The sequence below is a fragment of the Pseudophryne corroboree genome, chromosome 10, assembly GCF_028390025.1.
Source record: "Pseudophryne corroboree isolate aPseCor3 chromosome 10, aPseCor3.hap2, whole genome shotgun sequence".
Taxonomy (NCBI): domain Eukaryota; kingdom Metazoa; phylum Chordata; class Amphibia; order Anura; family Myobatrachidae; genus Pseudophryne; species Pseudophryne corroboree.
The window spans coordinates 269,572,336-269,590,970 of NC_086453.1; the positions used below are offsets into that span (position 1 = coordinate 269,572,336).

The window sequence follows — 18,635 nt, forward strand, 5'->3', positions numbered from 1 at the left end:
AATAGTATGCTTATGAATATACAGTAAGTGATTACAAAATGGAGCCAGATAAAGACCCCATGGGCTCTGGGCAAGATACTGGTTTGGGACTTCACTAATCCCATTGATCTATACTACTCTATGGGGTCATCCCGAGTTGATTGCTATCTGCCGTTGTTCACAGCGCAGCGATCAGGCTAAAAATTGGCATTTCTGTGCATGCGTATGCACCGCAATACGCAGGAACGTCGTACGGGTACAATGAGCACCGTGGGTTTGCACAGAGTGTAACGAACACGGCCGAACGCAGGAAGATTAACATGAAGTGGGCGTTTCTGGGTGTCAACTGACCATTTTCAGGGAGTGCTTAGAAAAACGCAGGTGTGGCAGAAAAAACGCAGACGTGGCTGAGCATTCGCTGGGCGGGTGTGTGACGTCAAAAGCCATCCCTCCGTCGTTAGAATCAATGCACACGAAGAGTAACTACAGGGCTGGTCTTGTTTTGCACAAAAAGATTTTGCAGGCGCTCTGCTGCACAAGCGTTCGCACTTCTGCAAAGCGACAATACACTCCCCAGTGGGCGGCAACAATGCATTTGCACGGCTGCTAAAAACTGCTAGCGAGCGATCAACTCGGAATGACCCCCTATAAACAGTGATCATTTTACACATTTCTTAACAACATCACACACTTGATTCTGACAACTGTACTGCATATGCTGTACAGTGGTCCGTATCAGGTGTGTGAAATTGATAAGAAATGTTTTTAATTATCAGTGTGCATGGTATACATAGAGTTGTATAGACCTATGGGATGGAAGGAGTCCCAAATCATGGCTGGATCATCCATTATTCAACCTAGGTTGCCACACAGAGTCTAATGAGTAATGGCCAGATTACTGTAACCTGTTATTACTATATGTGTTCTTTTTTGACAAAGAGGGAAAAGTGTCCCCAAGACAGCATGTCACATACAAAAGTCACTCCAATATCACACCCCGGATCTAATCATTGTACAAATGTTGCACTGATATTACACACCAGATACATATTGCTATGATGCCACTAACACACAATGTATGCCCAGGTCACACCAGTATCACACATCTGACATATGGTGCCCATACACTTGTTCGATGCCCCGCAACGCAACATCACGGGGCATCGCACCGACAGTTCAGGTGCGATAAAATCGCACCTGAACTGCCAAAGTGATTACCACGCGATCATGCAATAGATCGCATGGTATTCACGTGATGGGCAAATTACCACCGGCGGGTGCCCATCACGCATCCCAGTGCGATATATCGCATGCGTTTTTAAAAACACATGCAATCGCAATGCGATGCGATAAATATTAAGTGCAGACATTCGACTGGCGTGCCCGCGCATCGCGTCGCATGGCACCTAAAATGTGCATACAATCCTTCGAGTTATCTCACAAATGTGGTTGAAATCAAAGGATTGTACCTGATATCTCACAAGTGTATGGGCTACAATACACTGATTTACAGATGTGGACAAACAGCAATAACCCGTATTTTCTGTGTGATAACTTGAAACTAACAAAAATAGTTGGTGTCCATCATTGTTTATTCCATATTTAACAGAAATCAGACTTTGATTTTTAATTTCACAGAATGTTTTAAATAATGAAACAAATGAAAATTGCATGGATCAAAATGACGGGCCCTTAGCCTAATATTTGGCTGCACAAGCTTTAGAGGCAATAACTACAATCATGTGATTTCTGTAGCTCTCATTGAGGCCTCTGCACTTGTCATCAGGTAGTTTGGTCCACTCTTCCTGAGAAAACTGCTTCAGCTGTCTCAGGTTTGATGAGTGCCTTCTCCAGACTAAGGGCCAAATGTAATAAAAGCCCTACACACTGGGCGATATCACTCAAAGATATGAACGATCTCGTTCATTAATGAACGAGATACCATTCATATCTTTGAGTGTGGAGGCACCAGCGATGAACGATGCGCGGCCCCGCACTCGTTCATCGCTGGTGCCCCGTCGGCTGTGCATGCAGGCCAATATGGACAGTCTCGTCCATATTTGCCTGCACTTCTATGCAGCCGTGTGATGGGGGGAGTGAAGAAACTTCACTCCCCCCGTCACTGTGATTAGACATTGACATACCTTGACCTTGTAGTTCATCTTGTATCTCTTTGGATGTTTTCCTCAGCTCCTTTTATACCATTGGACTTTAAACTTCTTAATCTTTGCAACTGTAGTCAGCTGCTTGGACATGGTCTTCTGGCCGTTTACTTTAGCATACGTACCTGTAAGTTTATTTCTGATCTGCTCAGACAACTTACACCAAACAGAAGAGTGACTACTTTTCTGCACTTAAATAGGCTGAATGACTGCTTAGAAGATTGAAGACATGTGTGATGCAGATGCCAATTGTGAGTGAGATAATGTGGAGTGAGATAAAGTACCGCCCAATCAGGTCCTAGCTGCCATGTGTTTTGAATAATGACAGCTAGGAGCTGGTTGGCTGGTACTTTATCTCTCTCAACTTTATTTTTCTTCAAGACTTAGTAAATACTGTAGGTCCCAAATTACCAACCAATCAGAACCTGTCACTTGATGGATGTGTTACAAAATTGTCAGTTAGGACAGGGCAAAAACTAGGATTATTGCAGTAATTTTGCATGCCCTTTAAAAATAAAAAAAATAGAAAATTTACGCCACATAGTAGTGCAACTTTATTCACATTACATGCACAGTAGTACCCCTTATTAACATTACACCACACAGAAGTTCCCCTTATTCCCGCTACATCATACAGTAGTACCCCCTTATACACGTTATGCCACACAAAAGAGCCCCTTATTCACAATATGCCATACAGTAGAAAAGCCCTTTATAACACGTTATGCCACACAGTAGTACCCTTATACATGTTACGCCACACAGTAGTAGTGTCCTTTGGCTCAAGTTCAGAACATCGGTCCTACAGTTTTACTATCCATGTGGACATCTAGATGGGAATGATGTTCTGAAGCAGTTTAGTTATGCTAATCCAGGGGATCCCATGTTCTGAATTTGAACCATGCCCTTTATATCACTTTGGCTGTACCATTGACAACTAAGCAGCAGCCTTCTTTGCCTTATTTCCAGTGAGAGAGAGTGAGAAGAAAAAGGGAGGGAACGAGAGATGGGAAACAGAGAGATGGGGATAGAGAGGGGAAGAGAGTGGGGGGGAGAGAGTAGAGAGAGCGAGAGAGAGAGGGAGAGAGAGCCCAGGCTTGGAATGGAAATTAGACAAAAAATACACTTACCACACACTGGGGCAGATGTATTAAGCTGGAGAGGGGATAAAGAAGTGATAAACCTGTGATAAGTGCAAGGTGATAACGCACCAGCCAGTAAGCTCCTAATTGTAATTTTTCAAATCCGTAATGATTGGCTGGTGCGTTACCACCCTGTGCTCATTACTGCTTTATCACGTTTTTATCCCTTCTCCAGGTTAATACATCTGCCCCTGTGTCAATTATGAAGATGCAGGTTTCTACTAGTTACAGAACAGTGGCCAGTAGCGGATCTTGCCACGGGCAAGCAGGACTTTTGCCCGGGGCGCCGCACCATGGCAAGATCCGCTGCTGCTGTGCTCCCCGCTGCCCGCTCTGTCCCGCTGCCGCTGTCCGCTCTGTCCCGCTGTGAAGGGAACTAGACGCGTAGTGGAGAGGACCTTTACTGTGCGATGACGTCATCGCGCACCGCACATCATTTCAGCGTAGCTACTACTGTACAGGGGGCGTGACTGACCACGCCCCCTGTATGAAGCCACGCCCTATTGCCCACCCGGGGTGCAAAAAGCCCTAGAACCGGCACTGACAGTGGCAGACAGGATCTGGGAGTGGGTTCCCGCACACAGCAACCAACCCACTGCCCCTACAGGAGTGCTATATATACAGCGACAGCCACTGTCCGGGGGGTCTTACCCAGTGGCAGAGGCTTTCCTGTCATACTCCAGTATAAGCCAGAGTTTTGATTATATAAATTGTATGAAAAATACAAGGGGGTAAATTTACTAAGATGGGAGTTCTATTTAAGATGGTATGTTGACCATAGCAACCAATCAGATTGCAGGTATTATCTTCTAGATGGTTCTAGATAAATGAGAAGTAGAAGCTGATTGGTTGCTATGGGCAACATCCCATCTGAAATAGAACTCCCATCTTAATAAATTTACCCCAAAGAATATATTAGAAATATCATCCTTGTATTATTCTAATAAATTTTGTAGTCAAAATTTTGGAATAAAAAGTCTATGGCAGGTGAGGCAGTGACTCCCCTGCCTATCTTTTACACACATCTCTGATCCAAACTCACCAAATTTCTATGAGTATATACTGCTGCTTCTTATAATGTGCACATGAACCCTTGTGATCATAAATTGTGTGTAAATCTGGCTCTGGCACTAAACAGTGCCTCCTCAACCTCCTCGGTCACTAACCTCACCACACAGCCCTTACCAGGGATGCAGACTCATGCGCTTTGTTCAGCACTTGATTCATTCAGACTGTGGCAGACTTTACAATGAAAGCAGTGATTTGCCGCAAGGATTTTAGATTGATTGTAAAGTCTGCCACAGTCAGGATGAATGGAGTACAGTCAGAGGCGTATCTAGCACGGGGCGAGCAGGGCACGTGCCCTGGGCGCCATGGCAGCCCCAACAGAGGAGGGCGCCACCGGCACCTGCACGGCCCACTCGCCCCATGCTTCAGGGATTCCGCCGGCGCTACCCGCGGCGCTTTCCCTGTCTCCCCGGCTGCTGTGCCTGTCACAATAGACAGGCAGCGGCAGCCAGGAGCCTCCCCCTACTCCCCCCTGCAAAGTGACTGTGTACGCGATCGCGTGCGCGATCGCGACCGCGGAGGTGCGCGCGTGCGCGACCTGGGGGGGGGGCGTGCGGCCCCTGAACAGCAGTGAGTGCAGGTGAGCGGGAAGGGGGTGCGGGACATTTTGTATGTGTGTGTGTTAAGTGTGTGTGTGTTAATTGTGTGTGTGTCGGACAGTGTGCGTGTGTGTTGTGTGTGGGACAGTGCGTATGTGTGAATTGTGTGTGTGTGGGACAGTGTGAGTGTGTTAATTGTGTGTGTGGGACAGTTTGAGTGTGTGTAAATTGTGTGTGTGACAGTGTGCATGTGTTAATTGTGTGTGTGTGGGACTGTGTGTGTGTGCTAATTGTGTGTGACAGTGTGAGTGTGTTAATTGTGTGTGTGGGACAGTGCGTGTTTGTTAATTGTGTGTGTGTGACAGTGTGAGTGTGTTAATTGTGTGTGTCGGACAGTTTTGAGTGCGTGTTAATTGTGTGTGTGTGGGACAGTGTGCGTGTGTGTTAATTGTGTATGTGTGGGACAGTGTGAGTGTGTTAATTGTGTGTGTGTGTGGGACAGTGTGAGTGTGTTAATTGTGTGTGTGTGGGACAGTTTGAGTGTGTGTTAATTGTGTGTGTGTGGGACAGTGTGCGTGTGTGTTAATTGTGTGTGTGGGACAGTGTGCGTGTGTATTGTGTGTGTGTGGGACAGTGTGTGTGTGTGTGTGTTAATTGTGTGTGTGTGGGACAGTGTGCGTGTGTTAATTGTGTGTGTGTGGGACAGTGCGCGTGTGTGTTAATTGTGTGTGTGTGGGACAGTGTGCGTGTGTTAAGTGTGTGTGTGTGTGTGTGTGTGTGTGTGTGTGTGTGGGACAGTGTGAGTGTGTTAATTGTGTGTGTGTGGGACAGTGCGTGTTTGTTAATTGTGTGTGTGGGACAGTGTGCGTGTGTGTTATTTGTGTGTGTGGGACAGTGTGCGTGCGTGTGTGTTAATTGTGTGTGGGACAGTGTGCGTGTGTTAATTGTGTGTGTGTGTTAATTGTCCCGGCGGTTATTGGCGTCTGTAGTGTGCGCCCCGTCCTCCTCCGCTGCCGCTGACAGGAGCGGCGGTGTGCGGCTCTCCCCCTCCTCCGCCGGCTCCGTCCTCCCGTCGTGGCCCTGCAGTGTGTGCCGGTCTCCCCAGCAGCAGCAGCAGCAGCAGCAGTCTCTCCCCCCCCCCTCTCTCTCTCTCTCTCTCTCTCTCTCTCCTCCTGTGGATTGCAGTTTGTAAGTATCATTTTAATTTTTACAGGTACTCCTATTGAATTCTACTGGACAAGTGGACGTGACCGGCGTGGGATGTAGGTAAGTAATCTGTCTCTTATTTTTACAGGTACCCCTATTGGATTCTACTGGACAAGTGGACGTGACCGGCGTGGGATGTAGGTAAGTAATCTGTCTCTCATTTTTACAGGTACCCCTATTGGATTCTACTGGACAAGTGGACGTGACCGGCGTGGGATGTAGGTAAGTAATCTGTCTCTCATTTTTACAGATTCCCCTACTGGATTCTACTGGACAAGTGAACATGACCAGCGTGGGATGTAGGTAAGTAATCTGTCTCTCATTTTTACAGGTACCCCTATTGAATTCTACTGGACAAGTGGACGTGACCAGCGTGGGATGTAGGTAAGTAATCTGTCTCTCATTTTTACAGGTACCCCTATTGGATTCTACTGGACAAGTGGACGTGACCGGCGTGGGATGTAGGTAAGTAATCTGTCTCTCATTTTTACAGATTCCCCTACTGGATTCTACTGGACAAGTGGACGTGACCAGCGTGGGATGTAGGTAAGTAATCTGTCTCTCATTTTTACAGCTACCCCTATTGGATTCTACTGGACAAGTGGACGTGACCGGCGTGGGATATAGGTAAGTATGTGTGAGTGTGTCAGTGTGCTTTAATAAATTTTTACTGTCACGGTGTGTGAGTTGTGTTTTTATTTGGGTATTTTTTCTGTTGTAGAACTACAGGTACCGGCGGGCCCGTTATTTCCCTGCATGTTGGTACTTGAGGTTCTCCAAGTACCAGCAAGCGGGGGAGGCTTTCTGGGCCTTGTAGTTCCACAACAAAAAACAATATTCTTTTTTTACTTACATGGCTATCATCCTCCCATCCACAGCCCACGGATGGGGGGGACAGCCTCGTGCTTCACCCCTGGCCCTTGGGTGCCTGGAGGGGGGGTGACCCCTTGATTTAAGGGGTCCCCACTCCTCCAGGGAACCCCGGCCAGTGGTGACTAGTTGGGGGGGTAATGCCACGGCCGCAGGGACCTACATAAATGTGTCCCCCGGCTGTGGCATTATGTCCCTGGCTAGTTGAGCCCGGTGCTGGTTTTAAAAATACGGGGGGACCCCTACATCTTTTGTCCCCCATATTTTTGGAACCAGGACCGGACTAAGAGCCCGATGCTGGTTGTCTAAATACAGGGAACCCCTGTCCAATTTTTTCCCAGTATTTAAACACCCAGGACCGGCTCAAAGAGCCCGAGGCTGGTTATACTTAGGAGGGGGACCTCACGCAGTTTTTTTTTACATTTTTAACCCATTCAGACCCTTCTCCATTAAGTTAATGGAAACCCTGGACAACAAAATTGCATTCATGTCCTCCTCCCACTCCCTTCCCAGTCCCAAACACTGATTATTATTTTTTTCTATAAAAATGTACAATATATCACAAGTATGATGAGCAGGCATGCAGCGGGCATTGGCGACTTTGGACTGAGTTGCAAATTAGTGGCGGAGGGCTGGGTCAGTTGATGGTGGGCGAGTTTGTAAGCCATTGGTGGTGGCAGCGGGCATCGGCTCAGAGGCAGTGGCGGGCATTGGCTCGGTGGCGGTAGGGGTCATCGGCAGGATTCGGCGGACATTATGGCTGTAGTGCCTCACTGCACGCCACTGACCTCACCGCACGCCACTGGTGTGTGGGACAGTGTGCGTGTGTGTTAATTGTGTGTGTGGGACAGTGTGAGTGTGTGTTAATTGTGTGTGTGGGGCAGTGTGTGTGTGTGTTAATTGTGTGTGTGTGGAACAGTGTCAGTGTGTGTAAATTTTTGCAGTCCAGTGTGTGTGTGGGGGAGAGGAAAGTATGAGAATGTGTGTGTGTAGTCTGAGTGGGTGTGTGTAGGATTTGGGGGTGGCCAGTCTGTGTGTGTGTAATCAGTGTGTGTGGGATGTACTAATGGCCGTTTACCGAAGAGAGATATGTATTAAACCACGGGCACTGAGATGCCCTTCTCACTCACCATCCAGCTGGGTGGGCGAGCCGGGCGGGTGGAAAGCCAGCAGCAGGGGCAGCATGCCGGATATCAGCAGCCGAGGGTGGGGGCTGTAATGCACATGCAGAGCCCAAAGCCGGAGATCAGCAGCATGCTGACCGGCAATAAGCAGCTTCTGCTTCCGCGTTCAACATGCTGCTGATCTCCGGCTTTGGGCTACGCAGGGTTCGGGGGATGGGTGTCCTCTGCCGGTGTACTGCAGCTCCGGGGGTGCGGGCTCCGGAGGCTTTCAGCACTGTTGAATATCCAGCTGCCTCAAGTATGTACAGCCCGCACCCTCTGCTGCTGATATCCGGCATGCTGCTGCTGGCTGTCCCCCCGCCCGGCTCGGCCACACAGCTGTATGGTGAGAAGGGCATCTCAGTTCCTGAGGTTTAACACATATGCCTCAGAAAATGGCCTCTGCGGTAAACGATACTAATGCTTACCGTGACAGTAACAGCGGGGAGGAAGGCGCACATCGGGATCCTGCAGCATGAAACAAGAACCCCTTCGGAGCGCAGCAGACCACACTGAAAAGGGTGCATACCCGGTGCGGTGCTCTGCATCCCGGGTGGTGCCGAAGATGTGGAGTGTCGGAGGTGGCAGAAGCGCCGCAACTTGGGGTGAGAAACCGCTGCAGCCCTTCCGCTGCTAAACTCTGCAATTAGTCTATTAAGGGGGTGGGCTCCCCTCATCATAGTGCCCCACAGGCCATGTTAATTCTGGGTGTAGGATCCCCTAACTCTATAATGGGAATTTTGGCTCATATCATGTGCTGTAACGTGAATTTTGGCTAATACCGTGTGCTATAATGTGAATTTCGGCTCATACTATGTGGGGTAATGTGAATTTTGGCTCATTCCGTGTGCTGTAATGTGAATTTCGGCTCATACCGTGTGCTGTAATGTGAATTTCGGCACATACCATGTGGGGAAATGTAAATTTTGGCTCATACCATGTGGAGTAATGTGAATTTTGGCTCATACCGTGTGCTATAATGTGAATTTCGGCTCATACCGTGTGCTATAATGTGAATTTTGGCTCATACCATGTGGGGTAATGTGAATTTCGGCTCATACTGTGTGCTATAATGTGAATTTCGGCTCATGCCGTGTGGGGCAATGTGAATTTTGGCTCATACTGTGTGCTATAATGTGAATTTCGGCTCATACCGTGTGCTATAATGTGAAAGGGGCACCAGTACTAGATAGTATAAGGGGTCCTACTACACTGAAGGACACGCCCCTTTTGAGTGACCGCGCCCCTTTCCCGGAGCGCGCGCGCCTTTGGCGCGCGCATAATTGCTATCTGCACTCTTTCATTCCACCTTCAAAAATTCTACTTCGACCACTGCACCTACATACACATACATACACACCATGACATCTTTATATGCAGTGACACCGGTGGCGTCTGCACATACTTTCCTTTTGTATTTTTTTTTTTTTATTATCATTTTATTAATTTATTATTTTTATTAAGAAAAAATTATTATTATTTTTTTTTTGTGGGGGGGGGGGGGCGCCATTATTGATCTTGCCCTGGGCTCCAAAAACCCTAGTTACGCCTCTGAGTACAGTGCTTGTGGAAGGACAAAGTGCTTGCAGGCACTCTGTGCTACAGGAGGTGATCATCCCAATCGTGTCCAATGGTGGGCAGGGGGAGGAGGAACATCTGTCTGAGGGAGTCGGGTGGAGGTCTCGGCGCCCCCTCAAATCCGGCACATCCTTAGCGCCCACCCCAGTTGCAGCCCTGGTTAAGAGCTGACTGTTTAGTACTATCTCTCTCTCCACTTTATTTCTCCCTAAGCTTTGATACATAGTTCCCAATGTACCATAAGTTTCCTGTACATTTGTAGTGTGGCAACCAGGATATGCAGCAAAGTATTGTTGGACTTAATGCATACTTGCCTACCTGACCCTCTCCATGAGGGAGAAAATGCTCTGCTCCTGGACTTTCCTGGTAATGTATGATTGCCATCACCTGTGGTGAAACACCTTTCTTATCAATTAACTAGCTCACCACAGGTGATAGCCAGGGCCGGTTCGAGGGCCCTCGGCGCCCCGGGCAGGGAATGGGGGCGTGGTTTAATACAGGGGGCGTGGCCAGTTACGCCTCCTGTACAGTAGAAGCGCCGCTTAAATGCTGAGCGGTGCGCGATGACGTCATCGCGCACCGCACAGCAAAAGGTCCTCTCCGCGAAGGGAAACTAGACGCTACGCGTCTAGTTCCCTTCACAGGGGACCACAGCCGGGACAGCCGCAGAGCCGGGGGACACAGCGGGCAGCGGAGGGCACAGCAGTGGCGGATCTTGCCATGGTGCGGCGCCCTCCGGATGGCGCCAGCGCCCTCCGGAAGGCGGCGCCCCGGGCAAAAGTCCTGCTTGCCCGTGGCAAGATCCGCTACTGGTGATAGCAATCATACATTACCAGGAAAGTCCAGGAACAGAGCATTTTCTCCCTCATGGAGAGGGTCAGGTAGGCAAGTATGACTTAATGATAGCTTGTGTGTCTGTGGGTGGTATTGTGGTGGTGTCCCACACTGATGTGAGCCTACAGCTGTATACATTATCTGTGAGCCTTTATATCTGGTGAGCTTTTATATCTGGTTAGAATGTATTTATTAAAAAAGTCTATTCAAGTTAAGGTAGCTATTGAATAAATGAGAAAATTCTAAACAGTTTTGCAGAAGAAGCAAATAAATTGCATGCTTCCTATCTACCATTATTTATTTATTTAGAGAAAAAAATCAAATTCTAAATCTGACAAAATGAATTTGCTTTCATAGATGTGACGAGAAAAGGGATCCATTCAATATCCCTACACCTGCCAGAACGCTGACGACGGACTACAGAAAACCTCAGTATCCCGACACCGAAATACTGACAGCCAGTATATGGTAAGAATACAGGGCTGGAGTCAGGCACCACCGGGGGTGGGTGGCTAGGTGTTAGCACTAAGGGGGGAGAGTTAGGTTTAGGCAGTGGGGTGTGAAGGGTTTGGTTTAAGCACTTCTCGGGGAGGTTAGGGTTAGGCACTAATGTGGGAGGTTAGGGTTAGGCTGCGGTCATGGAGGGTTAGGGTGGTATATTACAATTAGAGATGTGCGGCGGGCACTTTTCGTGTTTTGTGTTTTGGTTTTGGTTCTGTTCCATGCTCGTGTTTTGTATCTGGATTGGTTTTGCCAAAACCACCCTTTCGTGTTTTGGTTTTGGATCTGGATGATTTTTGAAAAAACATAAAGACAGCTAAAATCACAGAATTTGGGGGTAATTTTGATCCTATGGTATTATTAACCTCAATAACATTCATTTCCATTCATTTCCAATCTATTCTGAACACCTCACACCTCACAATATTGGTTTTAGGCCAAAAGGTTGCACCAAGGTGGCTGTATGACTAAGCTAAGCGACACAAGTGTGCAGCACAAACACCTGGCCCATCTAGGAGTGGCACTGCAATGGCAGACAGGATGGCACTATTAAAAAACAAGGCCCCAAACAGCACATCATGCAAAGAAGAAAAAGAGGCGCAATGAGGTAGCTGTATGACTAGGCTAAGCGATACAAGTGTATGGCACAAACAACATGGGACGTGCTGGAATATGCCCAGATGTAATACACGCACAATATTGGTGGAACAGGAGAGCGTACCCCTAAAGCGCGCACACACACACACACACACACACACACATACACACACACACGGCAAAGCCTGTAAAATTAATTTGTACAATAACCCTTTAATTTGTAGCTATTATAATAATATGCAGCACAGGCGAGCGTACCCCTACACCACACAGGGCAAACCCTGTAAAAATTATTTGGATAATAATATAAGTAATGTATATAAGCCTTTTATTTGGAGTCAATAAAATACAGCATAGGACACCACTACTGGATTTATGACAGCACACAACACCACCACTGGACTGATGCAGCACAAGACAGCACCACTGGACTGGATTTATATGGCAATATCACTGGAATTATACAGCAGTACCACTGGACTAGATTTATACGGCAGTATCACTGGACTGGATTTATACGGCAGTATCTCTGGAATTATACGGCAGTATCACTGGAATTATATGGCAGTATCACTGGAATTGTACGGCAGTTCCACTGGACTGGATTTATACGGCAGTATCACTGGACTGGATTTATACGGCAGTATCACTGGAATTATACGGCAGTATCACTGGAATAATATGGCAGTACCACTGGACTGGATTTATACGGCAGTATCACTGGACTTATACGCCAGTACCACTGGAATTATACGACAGTATCACTGGAATTATACGCCAGTATCACTGGAATTATACGGCAGTATCACTAGAATTGTACAGCAATACCACTGGACTGGATTTATACGGCAGTATCACTGGAATTATACTGCAGTATCACTGGAATTATACTGCAGTATCACTGGAATTATACGGCAGTACCACTGGATTTATACGGCAGTACCACTGGACTGGATTTATACGGCAGTATCACTGGATTTATACGCCAGTACCACTGGAATTATACGGCAGTATCACTGGAATTATACGGCAGTATCACTGGACTTATACGGCAGTATCACTGGACTTATACGGCAGTACCACTGGACTTATACGGCAGTACCACTGGATTTATATGGCAGTACCACTGGACATATATGGCAGTATCAGTACCAATGGATTTATACAACAGTACCACTGGACATATATGGCAGTATCACTGGAATTATATGGCAGTGCCACTGGACATATACGGCAGTATCACTGGATTTATACGGCAGTACCGCTGGACATATACGCCAGTGTCACTGGACATATACAGCAGTATCACTGGACATATACGGCAGTACCACTGGACATATATAGCAGCACAGGGACACCACCACTGGACTGATGCAGGACAACACAGCACCACTGCAATGGACTGGACTTATACAGCAGCACTGGACATATGGCAGCAGAGGACACCACCACTGTGACTGGACTGATGCAGCACAATACACCACCACTGAACTGATGCAGCACAACACAGCACCACTGGACTGATGCAGCACAACACAGCATCACTGACCTGAACTTATACAGCAGCACTGGACATATGGCAGCAGAGGACACCACCACTGTGACTGGACTGATGCAGCACAATACACCACCACTGAACTGATGCAGCACAACACAGCACCACTGAACTGATGCAGCACAACACAGCATCACTGGCCTGTATTTATACAGCAGCACTGGACATATGGTAGCAAGAGGACACAACCACTGTGACTGGACTGATGCAGCATGAGACGCCACCACTGAACTGATGCAGCACAACACAGCATCACTGGCCTGGATTTATACAGCAGCACTGGACATATGGCAGCAGAGGACACCACCACTGTGACTGGACTGATGCAGCACAAGACACTACCACTGTACTGATGCAGGACACTGAGGACGGAGACACGTCCTCTCGCTACACTCTCCAATGCCGGAGTGAAAATGGCGGCGACACGCGGCACCTTATATGGAATCCAAACCCTGCGAGAATCCGACAGCGGGATGATGATGTTTTGCCTCATTCTTGTTTCCGAGTCAGGCGGGAAAACCCGAGCCTGACTCGGATCCGGGCTCAGGATGTGAATTCCAGTAGGGAACCGAACCCGCTCATCTCTAATTACAATACATATCTCACCCATATCTGGATCTTCATCTTTGGAATGCCATCATTGGTATTCTGAGTGTCAGCATCACGTGCGCTGGGATACTCTACCCAACCTCTAGAAAAGACATTAGATTGCTGCACACCTTCGGTACTGTACTCCCAGTATGTTGCTATAAACAGTACTTTAATTACAGTAATAGCAAATGTACTATATAGGAGAAAAACAGCTTTAACTACAATGACACACTTTCTATAGCAGTTAGTAGTTGTATGCGTAGACCCCAAAGTGTTAATATGCTTTACAACTATGACATATACTCTCTGGTTTTCCTTGGATTGACAAAGTTTGGGTGTTTCTACTTGTGAATGATCAGTGTTTGGGGGATAGGAGCTGTGTGTTGAGGCCCCTGTTTGTGAGAAGTTGCTTATACACCAAGTTACTCAGCAATTTTTGGTGCTCAAAAGTGATCGTGAACGTGATCAGCTTACTTCCAGTTTTAGTACCAAGCCCTACTACTGTGCAAGTGGCCATTGCTGGGGAGTGACCCTAACTTTTGCAGCCATTAAAATACACTGGATAATACCTGTCAAAGTCAGAAAAATGTCTCAATGCACGTTGCCATATTTGCACCGCACACTGGTCCGTGCTGCGCATGCGTACGCTCTCCCGTGGAAGCGCATACCCGCAATAGCGTGCACTCGCACGCGCAGTATGCGCATTTACGGTAGAGTTTATGTGATCGTAGCGTGCGACTCATTAGTTACAAATGTTCACAATTAATGTAGTTTATAGATCATGATCCCTTTGATAGTTTCTGTAAGTTTGGTTAAAGTATAGTGTCCCAGAGCTGAGGAATCCCTCTTTGCATCGTACGAAGGGTTTAACAGGAATCATACTGCAGTGTTTGGTACCCATCGGAAGAGTATTTAATTAGCAATATTCCGGTGTTGGTTTGGAGCGTATTAATCGCTCGTGCGAATAGTTATGGACATAAGAAGTTTATGTCCATTTCTATGATTTGCACATACTCAGGTATGCGGCGGGAAACCCAGTTTCCCACCCACCTGAGCTGTTGGAAATCGTCACAGCCCACCTGTATGAATCACCCTATGACCTTTTGTTATGATGCGGGGCCGAATTCCTTCGGCCAATGGACAATGGGATTGTAGGACCAGGAGATTGCATTGTGTGTGGAGCATAAATAGGCAGGCCGACCACATCCAGCTCTCACTCTCTCATCAACGGTTATCTGCTGATAATCGGGAGCTGGATATCGAGGCGCTGGCGATCATACCCTCTGTGCGTAAGTTCTCTCCATAATCATTGTCTTTCTGCGAGCCAATCTCTCTCTCTCTCTATCTCCCTCTCTCCTCTTTTTCTCTTAAATACCTTATAGTATTATAGTATTGTATCGTATTGCATTTAGGTCAGTGTAGTATTGTCTTTTTGTATTTATTGTTTAGTTCTGTGGTTAGGAAGTCTCTGTTATATTGTAGTGTATCATATGTACTGTTATCCCCTTTTACAAGTATATTAGACATAATACAGTTAATAGGCCTTGGAAACCTAAACCAGTATCTGTGTATTTACTATAGTGATAAGTGTTCATTTGAGCGTCGGTGACGCTCATGCAGCTTTGTAGATAGTCAGGTTCCACAAGGTTGCACTTACACCCTGTACTCACATTAAGGTATTCAGTGTATTTCATCGGTATAAGGTTTAACATAAAGGTATAGTGTTGTGAGCGTCTGCACCGCTGGTGACCTCCTCGTGGTCTCTAGCGTATGCTACGTTACAGCGAATCTTTCCCCTAGACATAACCAATAACGTGTCCTGTGATCACTGGGCCGTGAGCGAACGTGACGCTTGAGCGTCTCGCCTACGGCTGAGCGATCGTTACGCAAATAGCGTATCATTACGGTATTTCTTAAATAAACAGCGTACAGTGTTCTTAGCTTCATAAGGGTTGTTTATACGACAAGGAATTTAGCATTGTCAATTGCGGGCTCGTCCGGTCCTTTTCACATCTGCACTAGGTAGATCAGCAGACGTTATCCCCCAGCAAAAGGGTGGGAGGTTGTCTCGCAGTTGCTGACGGGATAAGCGTCTGCTTCGCTTAGGTAAAGAGTGCTGAAGGAATCCGGTAACCGGAAGTAAGAACAAAACGCTTGTGTCTTTTAAAACTGTTTATTTTTCTTTTGTCTTGCGTACGCATACATTTATCTGCTTTTCTTTTTCAAATTTCGTATATCACTATTCCTGTTTGCCAATTTTTTTATAGTTGATAGAAAGTGCTAAAAAGAGATTTGCTGTTATTTAAAAGTAGAGGTAATAGTTAAAGTATAGAACAAACACACGGTTTGTCTGAGATACAAGGCAGTCAGTGTGGATTGCGGTAGATGATCAGGGATCATCTACATTGATAAATAAATATATTGTGTTACGGTGGATCCTTTGCATTGCGTACACGTGTCGCTAACAAAGACTAGCGTACGCAATCCAAAAGGCAGACGCACGCAGCGTTCATTACGCAACGTAGCGTCTGGTTACGCCCACGTAGCCCAAGTCACGAAAAGCGATAATTAGCGCAAAGCGATAATTAGCGCAAGGCGATAAGTATCGCACAGCGGTAGATAACGCGAAGCGGTAAATAACGCAAATCTGTTTTTAGAAAATCTGAAATTTAGTTTAACAGATCCTGCTCCTAATTGGTAACACTTTTGGCCTGAAGACAATTTCTGCGCAGAAATAGATATAGAAACAAAGTGTACATGTGTTGAGTGAGTGTGTTTTGTATACAAAAGTTTATATAACTTTAAGGTGGAACCAAAAGGAAAGTCGGGTACTCGTCAAGGAACATACGTGTAAGTGACATATACGGTGGCCAGGGAGGCATCTCTGGTTAAATAATATTTGAGCATTAGAGTATAGCGGACCATAAGGTAACAAGACCAGGAGGTCATAAGGAACAAGACCAGGAGGTCGTAAGGTAAAAGGTCCGCTATAAAAGTCCAGTGGCACAACGCCTGGGGTGTTGGTGCAGAACCCATATAGGCCATAAGCTCTTGCTGAAGGAATCGCGGCCGGAAACATCGATTCCATTGATCTTTCAGTACATGACAAGTAGTGCTCGTGTACTGAACGATTGGACCACACGTAATTGTGTGCAGTAGTTAGTAATCTGACCTAAATACCATTAGAGTAAAGTGGTCACAAACGCTATTTGTACATTCTGACGTGATTTGTGTAATTTTTTATTTTTGGAAGGGAAGTTCGCTGGTCACTCAGGAACTATCTAACAACCCCAACTTTACTGGAAAGAGTAAGTGTCCTGCGGGTAACCCTCATATGTTCCAGTAAACTGAAGGTTCCATAGGGGCCCTGTATCGAGTACGCTGGCATCATAACGGTGTTTACAGGTCGTATTGGTCGAGGTGGGCGAGTGAGTGGGGTACTCGGTAAACCGCCACCGCCGGCCTACTGTGGAGTAATTTGGTTGTCTGTAAAGGCTTGCTGAAAACCTTGATACAGAAAATCCAAGGAGGACTAAGCAACACCTACAGACTATGGGGGCCAGTTGCTCAGGTAGGGGGCGATCAACCCTGGTTCAGGTTGATTCTGTGAACCGACCAGTTGGGTCGGCACGATATGTAATGTGTGAAAAATATGGAATTCACACCGAATCTTTATGTGATGAATGGGAGAGAATGACTGTACAAGACAGGGACAAGTTCCCAAGAATAGGTAGCTTCAGTCCAGAGGTGTTACAAAATTTAAGGAGGAGGATATGTCTCGTAAAATCAGCAAAGAGACGAATTCAGCATCATGATTATTTACAGTTATGGCACCAGGAAGGTGAGATACAGAGAGGTTTGGCTCTGGCGGCGGGATCTGGGGCAGTCAGGAAGTTGATTGCCACAGCTCCTCCCCCACCATACATTGCAGGAGAGAAGTTGATTGCGGAGAGAAACGCACAGGGTTGTAAAACACAAACTCTTAGTAACACTGTAAATGTTAATGATGTTAACCAAATAACTCATGCAAGTATTAACCCGTGCAAGATGTACCCTGTTTTGAACCTTCCTCAGGAGTGTGATCAAGAAGACGATTCAGCAACAATTTCAGCTCTCTCTCTTGCAGCCACCATAGCAGAGACCACAGTAGGCACAGCGACACCCACGAGATTAGTGAAAGCCCCTAGCGGAGGGATAGGTGAGGTCGTGTCAACGGGTAAGTACGGCACCATGCACTACACTGAAACAATTGTACCACAACAAGCTGTAGAATCTACACAGGAAGAGGCTGTTAGAATTGCTCCTGTAAGGGTAATAGCAGTTCCCAATGGAAAAACAGATGTGTCTGGAGCCACTCCCATAAGGAACATTGCCATGTACACTCCATTTTCCAGAATGGAATTAAGAACAATAGTGTCCGAATTTCCTGACCCCAGGAAGGATTTAGTTGCTAGCCAAAAATACATCAGGGATTTAGGTAACACGGTAGAACCCAACAACAAGGATTGGCAGATACTGCTAAGAGCTTGTTTACCTTCCAATGTTGATGCAACTCAGTTTTTAGCTGATTGTGCATTGGATAAAGATGTACCGCTTACAGACGTGTACAATAAGGATAATGTAAAAAGGATAAATTTACAGCTAAAAGAGTATTTCCCAGCCGTTGTTAAATGGAATAAAATATTTTCCATTAAGCAAAAGGAGTCCGAAACGGCAATAGAATATTTTCACCGGGCACTATTAGAAATGGCAAAGTACACTGGTATAGAAGACATTAAGACCAACCCAAACCATCGAGAAGTAGCAGTATCTGTACTGATGGATGGTTTGAAAGAAACATTAAAAGCTAG

At 46.5% G+C, this 18,635-nt stretch overlaps 1 protein-coding gene and 1 long non-coding RNA gene across 2 annotated transcripts in view; one reads left to right on the plus strand and one right to left on the minus strand.

Moving 5' to 3' along the window:
- Window positions 1–18,635, minus strand: part of POU2AF3 (POU class 2 homeobox associating factor 3) — a 71,670-nt gene that overhangs the window by 24,645 nt on the left and 28,390 nt on the right. The gene's annotated exons all lie outside the window — the stretch shown is intronic.
- Window positions 1–18,635, plus strand: part of LOC134965511 (uncharacterized) — a 62,583-nt gene that overhangs the window by 18,009 nt on the left and 25,939 nt on the right. The window contains exon 4 of the long non-coding RNA XR_010188407.1: window positions 10,899–11,009. This is a non-coding gene — a long non-coding RNA (uncharacterized LOC134965511). The remainder of the gene's footprint in view (window positions 1–10,898; window positions 11,010–18,635) is intronic.